The sequence below is a fragment of the Arachis ipaensis genome, chromosome B9 (genome assembly GCF_059453495.1).
Source record: "Arachis ipaensis isolate K30076 ecotype BB chromosome B9, ASM5945349v1, whole genome shotgun sequence".
NCBI lineage: Eukaryota > Viridiplantae > Streptophyta > Magnoliopsida > Fabales > Fabaceae > Arachis > Arachis ipaensis.
In genome coordinates this window covers 135885568-135899099 of record NC_142444.1, presented here as the reverse complement: position 1 = coordinate 135899099, position 13532 = coordinate 135885568, and the positions used below count along the sequence as shown (strand labels likewise).

Genomic DNA, 13532 nt, shown 5'->3' with positions numbered 1-13532 from the left:
ACCCTTGTTAGCCCCCTTGAGCCTTTTAAAACCCCTTTATTCTATTTAGCCAAATTACTAGCCTTAAGCAGAAAAACAAAAGAAAATCTCAAGTGAATCCTTGGTTAGCTTAAGATAGAAAATCATGAATAGAGTTAAATGTGGGAAACCTTTTGGGAACATGGATGATAGAAACAAAAGGTAGAGAAGTAAAAGGGAATAAAATAAAATTTGGGAAGCATACTCATGAGAAAATCTAAGTGATTCAATTATCATGTGCATTAAAAAAAAATTATTTTTCAGCATCTAAATAAAAGGGGGATACAAAAAGAAATTCCCCGATGAAAACAATGCACATGGAATAAAAATAAAAAGTGAAACATGAGCATGCAACAATAAGTGGGAAATATGGAAAAATAGGTAAAGGGATTTTATTTTACTAAATATGTATGTTAGGTGAGATCTTAGTCTAATTAGGGATTCGCTTATTAGCTCACTTAAACCTATACATAAATCCTTACCTTTACCTTGGCCCCATTACAACCTTAATTAAGACCTCATGACTTTTTGGTATGACTATATTCTATAATTATTGATTGGTTAGATGAAAAACAAAGTTATAGAAAGTGAGAATAAAAAGAAAAATAGAGTGAATAAACCCAATAAACACTGAGTGACTAGAGAGTAAACACAAAATCCAGTGAGGGTTCAACAACTCATCAACATATATCTGTGCTTAAAATTTACTAATTGTTTTGCAAGTTTGTACAATATTTTCTTTCCCATCTCATTTGCTAAAATGCTTTATTATTTAAGGGTTAGCTATATATATATATACATAACTCCTTGAGAATGTGAATTAACTTAGCTACATGTAAGCTTTATATATGAGTAGATGAATTAGAATTGCATGACCCATTAGGTAGATGCATTTAGCATAGGTTGCATTTCATAACATTCCATCACTTTAACCTTAATTATTTACCTTGGATTTAGCATGAGGACATGCTAGTGTTTAAGTGTGAGGAGGTTGATAAACCCATATTTCATGAGTTCTTTTGTGCTTAATTAGAGTGATTTATTCAACTCTTCACCTACTTATTCACATTAATTGCATGGTTTTACTTTCCCTTCCTTATTATGTCATATAATGAAAAATATATTTTCTAAGCTTTAAAATTAATTATTTTAATTACCTTCATTTCCATTCGATGCCGTGATTAGTGTGTTGAGTAGTTTCAGATTTTCTAAGGCAGAATGACTTAAAGGATGAAAAAGGAAACATACTAGAATGGAAGGAGAGAGCAAAACGGAGCTTTAAGGAAACTGGTATCCACGCGATCGCATGGATGACGTGATCGCGTGCCAAGCACAAATCAGCAGCGACGCGGCCGCATGACTGACGCGACCGCGCGCTGGTGCACGAAATTGTGATGTCCAGGCTCGAACAATCCCTGGTAATGGCTCCAAAGCTTGGTGCTTTGACCTTAATTCATAATTGTCACAACTTCGATACAACTAACCAGCAAGTGCACTGGGTCGTCCAAGTAATACCTTACGTGAGTAAGGGTCGAATCCCACGGAGATTGTTGGTATGAAGCAAGCTATGGTCACCTTGTAAATCTCAGTCAGGCGGATATAAAGTGATAATGGTGTTTTCGAATATTATATAATAAAATAGGGATAGAGGTACTTATGTAAATCATTGGTAGGAATTTCAGATAAGCGAATGGAGATGCTTTTCGTTCCTCTGAACCTCTGCTTTCCTGCCATCTTCATCCAATCAGTCTTACTCCTTTCCATGGCTGGCTTTATGCAAGGGCATCACCGTTGTCAGTGGCTACATCCCCTCCTCTCAGTGAATAATATGCTCACGCACCCTGTCACGGCACGGCTATTCATCTGTCGGTTCTCGATCATGCTGGAATAGGATTCACCCTCCTTTTGCGTCTGTCACTAACGCCCAACAATCGCGAGTTTGAAGCTCGTCACAGTCATTCAATCATTGAATCCTACTCAGAATACCACAGACAAGGTTTAGACCTTCCGGATTCTCTTGAATGCTGCCATCATTCTAGCTTACGCCACGAAGATTCTGGTTAGGAGATCTAAGAGATATTCATTCTAGCTTTAATTCATGTAGAACAGAAGTGTTTGTCAGGCACGCGTTCATAGGGCAGAAGGATGATGAGCGTCACACATAATCATCACCTTCATCACGTTCTTGGGTGCGAATGGATATCTTAGAAGCGAAATAAGAAGAATTGAATAGAAAACAGTAGTACTTTGCATTAATCTTTGAGGAACAGCAGAGCTCCACACATTAATCTATGGAGTGTAGAAACTCTACCGTATGAAAATACATAAGTGAAGGTCCAGGCATGGCCGAGATGGCCAGCCCCCAAAACGTGATCAAAGGATCATAAGGTAATCCAAAGATGTCAAATACAATAGTAAGAGGTCCTATTTATAATAAACTAGTCACTAGGGTTTACATGAGTAAGTAATTGATGCATAAATCCACTTCCTGGGCCCACTTGGTGTGTGTTTGGGCTGAGCCTGAGTGTTGCACGTGCAGAGGCCATTTGTGGAGTTGAACGCCAGTTTCTGTGCCAGTTTGGGCGTTCAACTCTGGTTTTGGATCCTTTTCTGGCGCTGGATGCCAGATTTGGGCAGAAGGCTGGCGTTGAACGCCAGTTTACGTCGTCAATTCTTGGCCAAAGTATGGACTATTATATATTGCTGGAAAGCCCTGGATGTCTACTTTCCAACGCAATTGGAAGCGCGCATTTCGAGTTCTGTAGCTCCAGAAAATCCACTTTGAGTGCAGGGAGGTCAGAATCCAACAGCATCAGCAGTCCTTTTTCAACCTCTGAATCTGATTTCTGCTCAAGTCCCTCAATTTCAGCCAGAAAATACCTGAAATCACAGAAAAACACACAAACTCATAGTAAAGTCCAGAAATGCGAATTTAACATAAAAACTAAGGAAAACATCCCTAAAAGTAACTAGATCCTACTAAAAACATACTAAAAACAATGCCAAAAAGCGTATAAATTATCCGCTCATCACAACACCAAACTTAAATTGTTGCTTGTCCCCAAGCAACTGAAAATCAAATAGGATAAAAAGAAGAGAATATACTATAAATTCCAAACTATCAATGAAACATAGCTTCAATCAAATGAGCGGGACTTATAGCTTTTTGCCTCTTGAATAGTTTTGGCATCTCACTTTATCCATTGAGGTTCAGAATGATTGGCATCTATAGGAACTCAGAGTTCAGATAGTGTTATTGACTCTCCTAGTTCAGTATGATGATTCTTGAACACAGCTTCTTTATGAGTCTTGGTCGTGGCCCTAAGCACTTTGTTTTCCATTATTACCACCGGATACATAAATGCCGCAGACACACAATTGGGTGAACCTTTTCAGATTGTGACTCAGGTTTTCTAAAGTCCCCAATTGGAGGTGTCCAGGGTTCTTAAGCACACTCTTCTTTTGCTTTGGACCTTGACTTTAACCGCTCAGTCTCAAGTTTTCACTTGACACCTACACGCCACAAGCACATGGTTAGGGACAGCTTGGTTTAGCCGCTTAGACCAGGATTTTATTCCTTTAGGCCCTCCTATCCACTGATGCTCAAAGCCTTGGGATCCTTTTTATTTGCCCTTGCCTTTTGGTTTTAAGGGTTATTGGCTTTTTCTGCTTGCTTTTTCTTTTTCTTTCTATTTTTTTCTATTATTATTATTATTTTTTCGCCCCTTTTTTTTTTCTGCAAGCTTTGTTCTTTGCTGCTTTTTCTTGCTTCAAGAATCATTTTTATGATTTTTCAGATTATCGAATAACATGTCTCCTAGTCATCATTCTTTCAAGAGCCAACATATTTAACATTCTTAAACAACAACTTCAAAAGACATATGCACTGTTCAAGCATTCATTCAGAAAACAAGAAGCATTGTCACCACATCAATATAATTAAACTAAGTTCAAGGATAAATTCGAAACTCATGTACTTCTTGTTCTTTTGAATTAAAACATTTTTCATTTAAGAGAGGTGATGGATTCATAGGACATTTATAACTTTAAGACAAAGTTACTAACTACTAATGATCATGTAATGAAGACACAAACACAGATAGGCACATAATATAGAAACGAAAAACAGAGAAAGCAAGAACAAGGAATGAATCCACCTTAGTGATGGTGGCGTTTCCTTCTTGAGGAACCAATGATGTCCTTGAGCTCTTCTATGTCTCTTCCTTGTCTTTGTTGCTCCTCCCTCATTGCCTTTTGATCTTCTCTTATTTCATGCAGCATGATGGAGTGCTCTTGATGTTCCACCCTTAGTTGTCCCATATTGGAACTCAATTCTTCTAGGGAGGTGTTGATGTGCTCCCAATAGTTTTGGGGAGGAAAGTGCATTTGAGGCATTTCCGGAATCTCATGGTGATGAGCTTCATACGCCTCTTGAGCTCCATGAGTGGGCTCTCTTGCTTGCTCCATCTTTTTCTTAGTGATGGGCTTGTCCTCTTTAATGAGGATATCTCCCTCTATGTCAATCCCAGCTGAATTGCATAGGTGGCAGATGAGGTGAGGGAAGGCTAACCTTGCCATGGTGGAGGACTTGTCAGCCACCTTGTAGAGTTCTTGAGGTATAATCTCATGAACTTCCACCTCTTCTCCAGTCATGATGCTATGGATCATGATGGCCCGGTCTTATAGTAACTTCAGACCGGTTGCTAGTGGGAATGATTGAGCATTGAATAAACTCCAACCATCCTCTAGCTATAGGCTTGAGGTCCAATCTTCTTAGTTGAACCGGCTTGCCTTTGGAGTCAATCTTCCATTGAGCTCCTTCTACACATATGTCCATAAGGACTTGGTCCAACCTTTGATCAAAGTTGACTCTCCTTGTGTAGGGGCGTGCGTTCTCTTCCATGTATGGCAAGTTGAACGCCAACCTCACATTCTCCGGACTAAAATCCAAGTATTTCCCCCGAACCATTGTAACATAGTTCTTTGGATCCGGGTTCTTACTTTGATCATGGTTCTTGGTGATCCATGCATTGGCATAGAACTCTTGAACCATTAAGATGCCGACTTGTTGGATGGGGTTTGTTAGAACTTCCCAACCTCTTCTTTGAATTTCATGTCGGATCTCCGGATACTCATTTCTTTTGAGTTTAAAAGGGATCTCAGGGATCACCTTCTTCTTGGCCACAACATCATAGAAGTGGTCTTGATGGGCTTTAGAGATGAACCTTTCCATCTCCCATGACTCGGATGTGGAAGCTCTTGTCTTCCCTTTCCCTCTTCTAGAGGATTCTCCGGTCTTATGTGCCATCAATGGTAATGGAAAAACAAAAAAGCTATGCTTTTACCACACCAAACTTAGAATATTGCTCGCCCTCGAGCAATAAACAAAAGAATAGAAGAAGAAGAAGAAGAAATATGGAGAGGGAGAGGGAGATGTTGTGTGAATTTGGTGAAGAATGGAGGTCTTTATATAGGGAAGGGAGGGGGGTTATTGGTTCGGCCATATGGGTGGGTTTGGGTGGGAAATTGGTTTTGAATTTTGAAGGTAGGTGGAGTTTATGAGGTAGGTTTATGGGGAAGAGTGGATGGATGTGAGTGGTGAAGGGTTTAGTGGGGGAGAGAGATTGAGGTGATTGGTGAAGGGTTTTTGGGAAGAGTGTTTATGGGGTTGTGTGAAAGAGAGTGGTGAGAAGAGGTGAGTGGAGGTAGGTGGGGATCCTGTGGGGTCCACAGATCCTGAGATGATCCTGTGGGGTCCACAGATCCTGAGTGGATCCTGTGGGGTCCACAGATCCTGAGGTGTCAAGGCATTTACATCCCTGCACCAATTTAGGCATGCAAAATGCCCTTGCACACAACTCTGGGCGTTCAGCGCCAGGTTGGTGCCCATTTTGGGCGTTCAACACCCATTTGCTGCCATTTCTGGCGTTGAACGCCAGAACCATGCTTGTTCTGGGCGTTCAGCGCCAGAATGCTCCCATTCTGGGCGTTCAGCGCCAGAACTATGCTCTGTTCTGGCGTTTGAACGCCAGACAGATGCTCCTCCAGGGTGTGATTTTTCTTCTGCTGTTTTTGATTCCTGTTTTTGATTTTTTTGTTTATTTTGTGACTTTACATGATCATGAACCTAAGAAAACATGAAAAACACTAAAAATGAGAATTAGATAAACATTGGGTTGCCTCCCAACAAGCGCTTCTTTAATGTCAATAGCTTGACAGTGGGCTCTCATGGAGCCTCACAGATGTGCAGAGCTTTGTTGAGACTCTTCAACACCAAACTTAGAGTTTGGATATGGGAGTTCAACCCCAAACTTAGAGTTTGGTTGTGGCCTCCCAACACCAAACTTAGAGTTTGACTGTGGGGGCTCTGGTTGACTCTGCTTTGAGAGAAGCTTTTCAAGCTTCCTCTCCATGGTTGTAGAGGGAGATCCTTGAGTTTTGAATACAAGGGAGTTCTCATTCCATTGAAGGACTATTTCACCTCTGTCAACATCAATCACAGCTCTTGCTGTGGCCAGGAAAGGTCTTCCTAGGATGATGGATTCATCCTCTTCCTTTCCAGTATCCAGGACTATGAAATCAGCAGGGATGTAGAGGCCCTCAACCTTTACTAAAACGTCCTCTACTTGTCTATATGCCTGTTTTCTTGAGCTGTCTGCCATCTCTAATGAGATTTTAGCAGCTTGCACCCCATAGATTCCCAGTTTCTCTATTACAGAGAGGGGCATGAGGTTTATCCCTGAACCAAGGTCACACAGAGCCTTAAAGATCATGGTGCCTATGGTACAAGGGATTATGAACTTTCCAGGATCCTGTCTCTTCTGAGGCAATGTCAGTTGATCCAGATCACTTAGTTCATTGATGAACAAGGGAGGTTCAACTTCCCAAGTATCAATGCCAAACAATTTGGCATTCAGCTTCATGATTGCACCAAGAAACTTGGCAGTTTGCTCTTCAGTGACATCCTCATTCTCTTCAGAAGAGGAATACTCATCAGAGCTCATGAAGGGCATAAGGAGGTTCAATGGAATCTCTATGGTCTCTAGATGAGCCTCAGAGTCCTTTGGTTCCTCAGAGGGAAGCTCCTTATTGATCACTGGACGTCCCAGGAGGTCTTCCTCCTTGGGATTTACGTCCTCTCCTCTCCTCACAGGTTCGGCCATGGCGCTTATGTCAATGGCCTTGCACTCTCCTTTTGGGTTCTCTTCTGTATTGCTTGGGAGAGTACTAGGAGGGATTTCAGTGATCCTTTTACTCAGCTGGCCCACTTGTGCTTCCAAATTTCTAATGGAAGACCTTGTTTCATTCATGAAACTTACAGTGGCCTTAGATAGATCAGAGACTAGATTTGCTAAATTAGAAGCATTTTGTTCAGAGTTCTCTGTCTGTTGCTGAGTTGATGATGGAAAAGGCTTGCTATTGCTAAACCTGTTTCTTCCACCATTATTAAAGCCTTGTTGGGGCTTTTGATCCTTCCATGAGAAATTTGGATGATTTCTCCATGTTGAGTTATAGGTGTTTCCATAAGGTTCACCTAAGTAATTTACCTCTGCTATTGCAAGGTTCTCAGGATCATAAGCTACTTCTTCAGAAGATGCCTCTTGAGTACTGTTGGATGCAGCTTGCATTCCATGCAGACTCTGAGTGATCATATTGACTTGCTGAGTCAATATTTTATTCTGAGCCAATATGGCATTCAGAGTATCAACCTCAAGAACTCCCTTCTTCATAGGCGTCCCATTACTCACAGGATTCCTTTCAGAAGTGTACATGAACTGGTTATTAGCGACCATGTCAATGAGTTCTTGAGCTTCTGCAGGCGTTTTCTTTAGGTGAGTGGATCCACCTGCAGAAGTGTCCAGTGACATCTTTGATAGCTCAGATAAACCATCATAGAATATATCCAGGATGGTCCATTCTGAAAGCATGTCAGAAGGACACTTTTTGGTCAACTGTTTGTATCTTTCCCAAGCTTCATAGAGGGATTCACCTTCTTTCTGTCTGAAGGTTTGAACATCAGCTCTAAGCTTGCTCAGCTTTTGAGGAGGAAAGTACTTGGCTAAGAAAGCCATGACCAGCTTATCCCAAGAGTTCAGGCTGTCTTTGGGTTGAGAATCCAACCATAATCTAGCTCTGTCTCTTACAGCAAAAGGGAAAAGCATGAGCCTGTAGACTTCAGGATCTACTCCATTAGTCTTAACAGTATCACATATCTGCAAGAATTCAGTTAAGAACTGAAAAGGATCTTCAGATGGAAGTCCATGAAACTTGCAGTTCTGCTGCATCAGAGAAACTAATTGAGGTTTCAGCTCAAAGTTGTTTGCTCCAATGGCAGGAATGGAGATGCTTCTTCCATGTAAATTGGAATTAGGTGCAGTAAAGTCACCAAGCATCCTCTTTTCATTATTATTATTTTCGGCTGCCATCTCCTCTGCCTGTTCGAAAATTTCTGAAAGGTTATCTCTGGATTGTTGTATTTTAGCTTCTCTTAATTTTCTCTTCAGAGTCCTTTCAGGTTCTGGATTTGCTTCCACAAGAATGTTCTTATCCTTGCTCCTGCTCATATGACAAGGAAGAATGGACAGAAAAATGATAATAATAATAATAGAGATCCTTTATACCACCGTATAGGGATCCCTGTGTGAGTGGAAGAAAAGAGGGGGAGATAAAGAATGTGATGTAAAGGACGAAACACAACTGTACGAATGGAAGAGATGTGAGATGAGATGTTAGGATATGAATGAATAAATAGAATAGGATGGGGGAGGTATAATTTTCGAAAATTATTTTGAAAAGGAGTTGGTGATTTTTGAAAATTGGTTTTTGAAAATTTGTTAGTATTTTTCGAAAATTTTTTTGAAATAAAAATAAAAATAAAAATAATTAGTTAATTAAAAAGAAATTTTTGAAAAAGAGGGGAGATATTTTCGAAAATTAGAGAGAGAGAGTTAGTTAGGTAGTTTTGAAAAAGTTAAGAAACAAACAAAAAGTTAGTTAGTTAGTTGAAACAAATTTTGAAAAGATAAGAAGTTAGGAGGTTAGAGAAGATATTTTGAAAAGATATTTTTGAAAAAGATAAGATAAGAAGATATTTTTGAAAAGATATGATTGAAATTAGTTTTGAAAAAGATTTGATTTTTAAAATCTCAATTAATGACTTGATTCACAAGAAATCACAAGATATGATTCTAGAACTTAAAGTTTGAATCTTTCTTAACAAGCAAGTAACAAACTTCAAATTTTTGAATCAAAACATTAATTGATTATGTTATTTTCGAAAATTATGATATAAAATAAGAAAAAGATTTTTGAAAAATATTTTTGGAATTTTCGAAAATAACTAAGAATTTCGAAAAAGATTTGATTTTTGAAAAAGATTTTGAAAAAGATAAGATTTTCAAATTGAAAATTTGATTTGACTCATAAGAAACAATTTGATTTTAAAAATTTTTGAAAAAGTCAATCCAAATTTTCGAATTTGAGGAGAGAAAAAGGGAAAGATATTTTTTTTTATTTTTGAATTTTTATGATGCAAGAGAAAAACACTAAAAGGATGCAATGCATGAAATTTTTAGATCAAAACAATGAATGCATGCAAGAATGCTATGAATGTCAAGATGAACACCAAGAACACTATGAAGAACATGATGAACATCAAGAACATATTTTTGAAAAATTTTTAATGCAAAGAAAACATGTAAGACACAAAACTTAGAATTCTTTAATGCTTACGCACTAAGAATTCAAGAATGCATATGATAAACATGAAAAGACACAAAACAAAAAATCATCAAGATCAAACAAGAAGACTTACCAAGAACAACTTGAAGATCATGAAGAACACTATGAATGCATGAATTTTCGAAAAAATGCAAGATGCATATGCAATTGACACCAAACTTATAATATGACTCAAGACTCAAACAAGAAACAGAAAATTATTTTTTATTTTTATGATTTTCTAATTTTTTTGGATTTTTTTTTCGAAAATTATATGAAAAAAGAAAAAATAAGGATTCCAAAATTTTTAATATGAATTCCAGGAATCTTGCATTCTTAGTCTAAAGCTTCAGTCCAGGAATTAGACATGGCTCACTAGCCAGCCAAGCTTTCAAAGAAAGCTCCAGTCCAAAACACTAGACATGGCCAATGGCCAGCCAAGCTTCAGCAGGTAGATCAGGAACAGTAGCAGGTGGATTAGCTCCAACTAGCTTGCTCTTGATAACAAATTGCAAGCCTCAGTCCAAATGAATTTAGACATGGCTTTACAGCCAGCCAGGCTTCACATGCTTCATGAAACACTAGAATTCATTCTTAAAAATTTTGAATAAATTTTTGAAAACATTTTTTTTCGAAAACATGTGAGAAAATTTTGAAATATTTTTGAAAAATTTTTGAAAAGAAAACGAAAAGAAAATTACCTAATCTGAGCAACAAGATGAACCGTCAGTTGTCCAAACACGAACAATCCCCGGCAACGGCGCCAAAAACTTGGTGCTGTTGCCGGATCAAAAAGGGAATCTGGCACTGATGTTACCGGACCAAAAGCTTGCCGAAGACTCAAACAATGCCCGGCAACGGCGCCAAAAACTTGGTGCACGAAATTGTGATGTCCAGGCTCGAACAATCCCTGGTAATGGCTCCAAAGCTTGGTGCTTTGACCTTAATTCATAATTGTCACAACTTCGATACAACTAACCAGCAAGTGCACTGGGTCGTCCAAGTAATACCTTACGTGAGTAAGGGTCGAATCCCACGGAGATTGTTGGTATGAAGCAAGCTATGGTCACCTTGTAAATCTCAGTCAGGCGGATATAAAGTGATAATGGTGTTTTCGAATATTATATAATAAAATAGGGATAGAGGTACTTATGTAAATCATTGGTAGGAATTTCAGATAAGCGAATGGAGATGCTTTTCGTTCCTCTGAACCTCTGCTTTCCTGCTATCTTCATCCAATCAGTCTTACTCCTTTCCATGGCTGGCTTTATGCAAGGGCATCACCGTTGTCAGTGGCTACATCCCCTCCTCTCAGTGAATAATATGCTCACGCACCCTGTCACGGCACGACTATTCATCTGTCGGTTCTCGATCATGCTGGAATAGGATTCACCCTCCTTTTGCGTCTGTCACTAACGCCCAACAATCGCGAGTTTGAAGCTCGTCACAGTCATTCAATCATTGAATCCTACTCAGAATACCACAGACAAGGTTTAGACCTTCCGGATTCTCTTGAATGCTGCCATCATTCTAGCTTACGCCACGAAGATTCTGGTTAGGAGATCTAAGAGATATTCATTCTAGCTTTAATTCATGTAGAACAGAAGTGTTTGTCAGGCACGCGTTCATAGGGCAGAAGGATGATGAGCGTCACACATAATCATCACCTTCATCACGTTCTTGGGTGCGAATGGATATCTTAGAAGCGAAATAAGAAGAATTGAATAGAAAACAGTAGTACTTTGCATTAATCTTTGAGGAACAGCAGAGCTCCACACATTAATCTATGGAGTGTAGAAACTCTACCGTATGAAAATACATAAGTGAAGGTCCAGGCATGGCCGAGATGGCCAGCCCCCAAAACGTGATCAAAGGATCATAAGGTAATCCAAAGATGTCAAATACAATAGTAAGAGGTCCTATTTATAATAAACTAGTCACTAGGGTTTACATGAGTAAGTAATTGATGCATAAATCCACTTCCTGGGCCCACTTGGTGTGTGTTTGGGCTGAGCCTGAGTGTTGCACGTGCAGAGGCCATTTGTGGAGTTGAACGCCAGTTTCTGTGCCAGTTTGGGCGTTCAACTCTGGTTTTGGATCCTTTTCTGGCGCTGGACGCCAGATTTGGGCAGAAGGCTGGCGTTGAACGCCAGTTTACGTCGTCAATTCTTGGCCAAAGTATGGACTATTATATATTGCTGGAAAGCCCTGGATGTCTACTTTCCAACGCAATTGGAAGCGGGCCATTTAGAGTTCTTTAGCTCCAGAAAATCCACTTTGAGTGTAGGGAGGTCAGAATCCAACAGCATCAGCAGTCCTTTTTCAACCTCTGAATCTGATTTCTGCTCAAGTCCCTCAATTTCAGCCAGAAAATACCTGAAATCACTGAAAAACACACAAACTCATAGTAAAGTCCAGAAATGCGAATTTAACATAAAAACTAAGGAAAACATCCCTAAAAGTAACTAGATCCTACTAAAAACATACTAAAAACAATGCCAAAAAGCGTATAAATTATCCGCTCATCACGCGCCTTAAGCAGAACGCATATGACGCGGTCGCATGACTGACGCGACCGCGTGGCAAGGAAAAGCTCCAAAGGACGCGACCGCGTGACCCACGCGGACGCGTGATAGAGGCCACGCACCAGAAATTACAGAATACGCCCCCAGCGAATTCTGAAGCCCTTTTTGGCCCAGATCCAAGTACAGACAGCATAGACCAGAGGTTATAAAGTGTGGAAATGCTTCCATTAAAAGGGAGCTTGCATATTTTTACCTTTCAATGATTTAGATTTAGTTGAGAGGGAGATCTTCCCTCTCTCTTTTAGGATTTAGGATTTCTTCTTGTTTTAAGAGTAACTCTGGATCCCAGGTTTAATGTTCTTTTAGTATTACTTTTATTTATTTATTCCAACATTTGAATTGATTATTATAATTTGATTTATGAATTCTCTCATGTTACAGACTGTTATTTGAATTAATGATAATTGAGGTATTTTCAGTTTATGATTGTTCTCTTTGATTTAAGTTACCATTGCTTCCCATCTAAGGACCTCTTTATCATTCCAGCAATTTTACTTTTCCCCTTTTGGTTCTGGTTAAGAATTTAGTAACTCAACAGTTATTAAACTCAACATAATTGATAATCGTTATCTTGCTAATTCAACTGAACTTAAATAATCCCAACCTTTTCTGAGGAAATAATTAGGATTCAATGTCAATTTAATTAGTCCCTTGACTTTCCTTTGCCCTGGTGAAGGTTGACCAAGTGGAGTTTAGATTCAACTTTCATTATTGTTGAGAGAGATAACTAAGTTGGACCTCTAATTTCCCTACCTTGCTAAAAGTTGCTTTACAGTTATTATTTATTCTTAATTGCCATTTAATTCACTCGTCATTTAAATTACTTGCTTCTCACCTTCTAAACCCCGATTACAACCTTTATAGCCAATAATAAGAACATACTTCCTCGCAGTTCCTTGAGAAGACAACCCGAGGTTTGAATACTCGGTTAACAATTTTTAAAGGGGTTTGTTACTTGTGACACCCAACACATTTGTATGAAAGGACTTTTGAAGGTTTAGAAACTATACTTGCAACGAGAATTTATCCGCAATTTTCTAGACCATGCAAAAGTTTTCTCATCACCGTGCCATGACGAAAGCCCTAAATGCAAAACGCAAACTCGGTTTCGTTACTGGAATCGTTCCTCGACCTGATCCTGCGCTTGATCCAGAATAATTTGAGACTTGGCAATGTGTTAATGATGTGGTAAGTACCTAAATTTTAAAT

The 13532-nt window shown here is 39.1% G+C and overlaps 1 non-coding gene across 1 annotated transcript; it reads left to right on the top strand.

The window, feature by feature from the left end:
- The first annotated feature begins 7940 nt into the window (after positions 1-7940).
- LOC148546456 (small nucleolar RNA R71) lies at positions 7941-8048 on the top strand. The gene has a single exon (XR_015900760.1). It is a non-coding gene; the product is annotated as a small nucleolar RNA R71 (small nucleolar RNA).
- The last annotated feature ends 5484 nt before the right edge of the window (positions 8049-13532 follow it).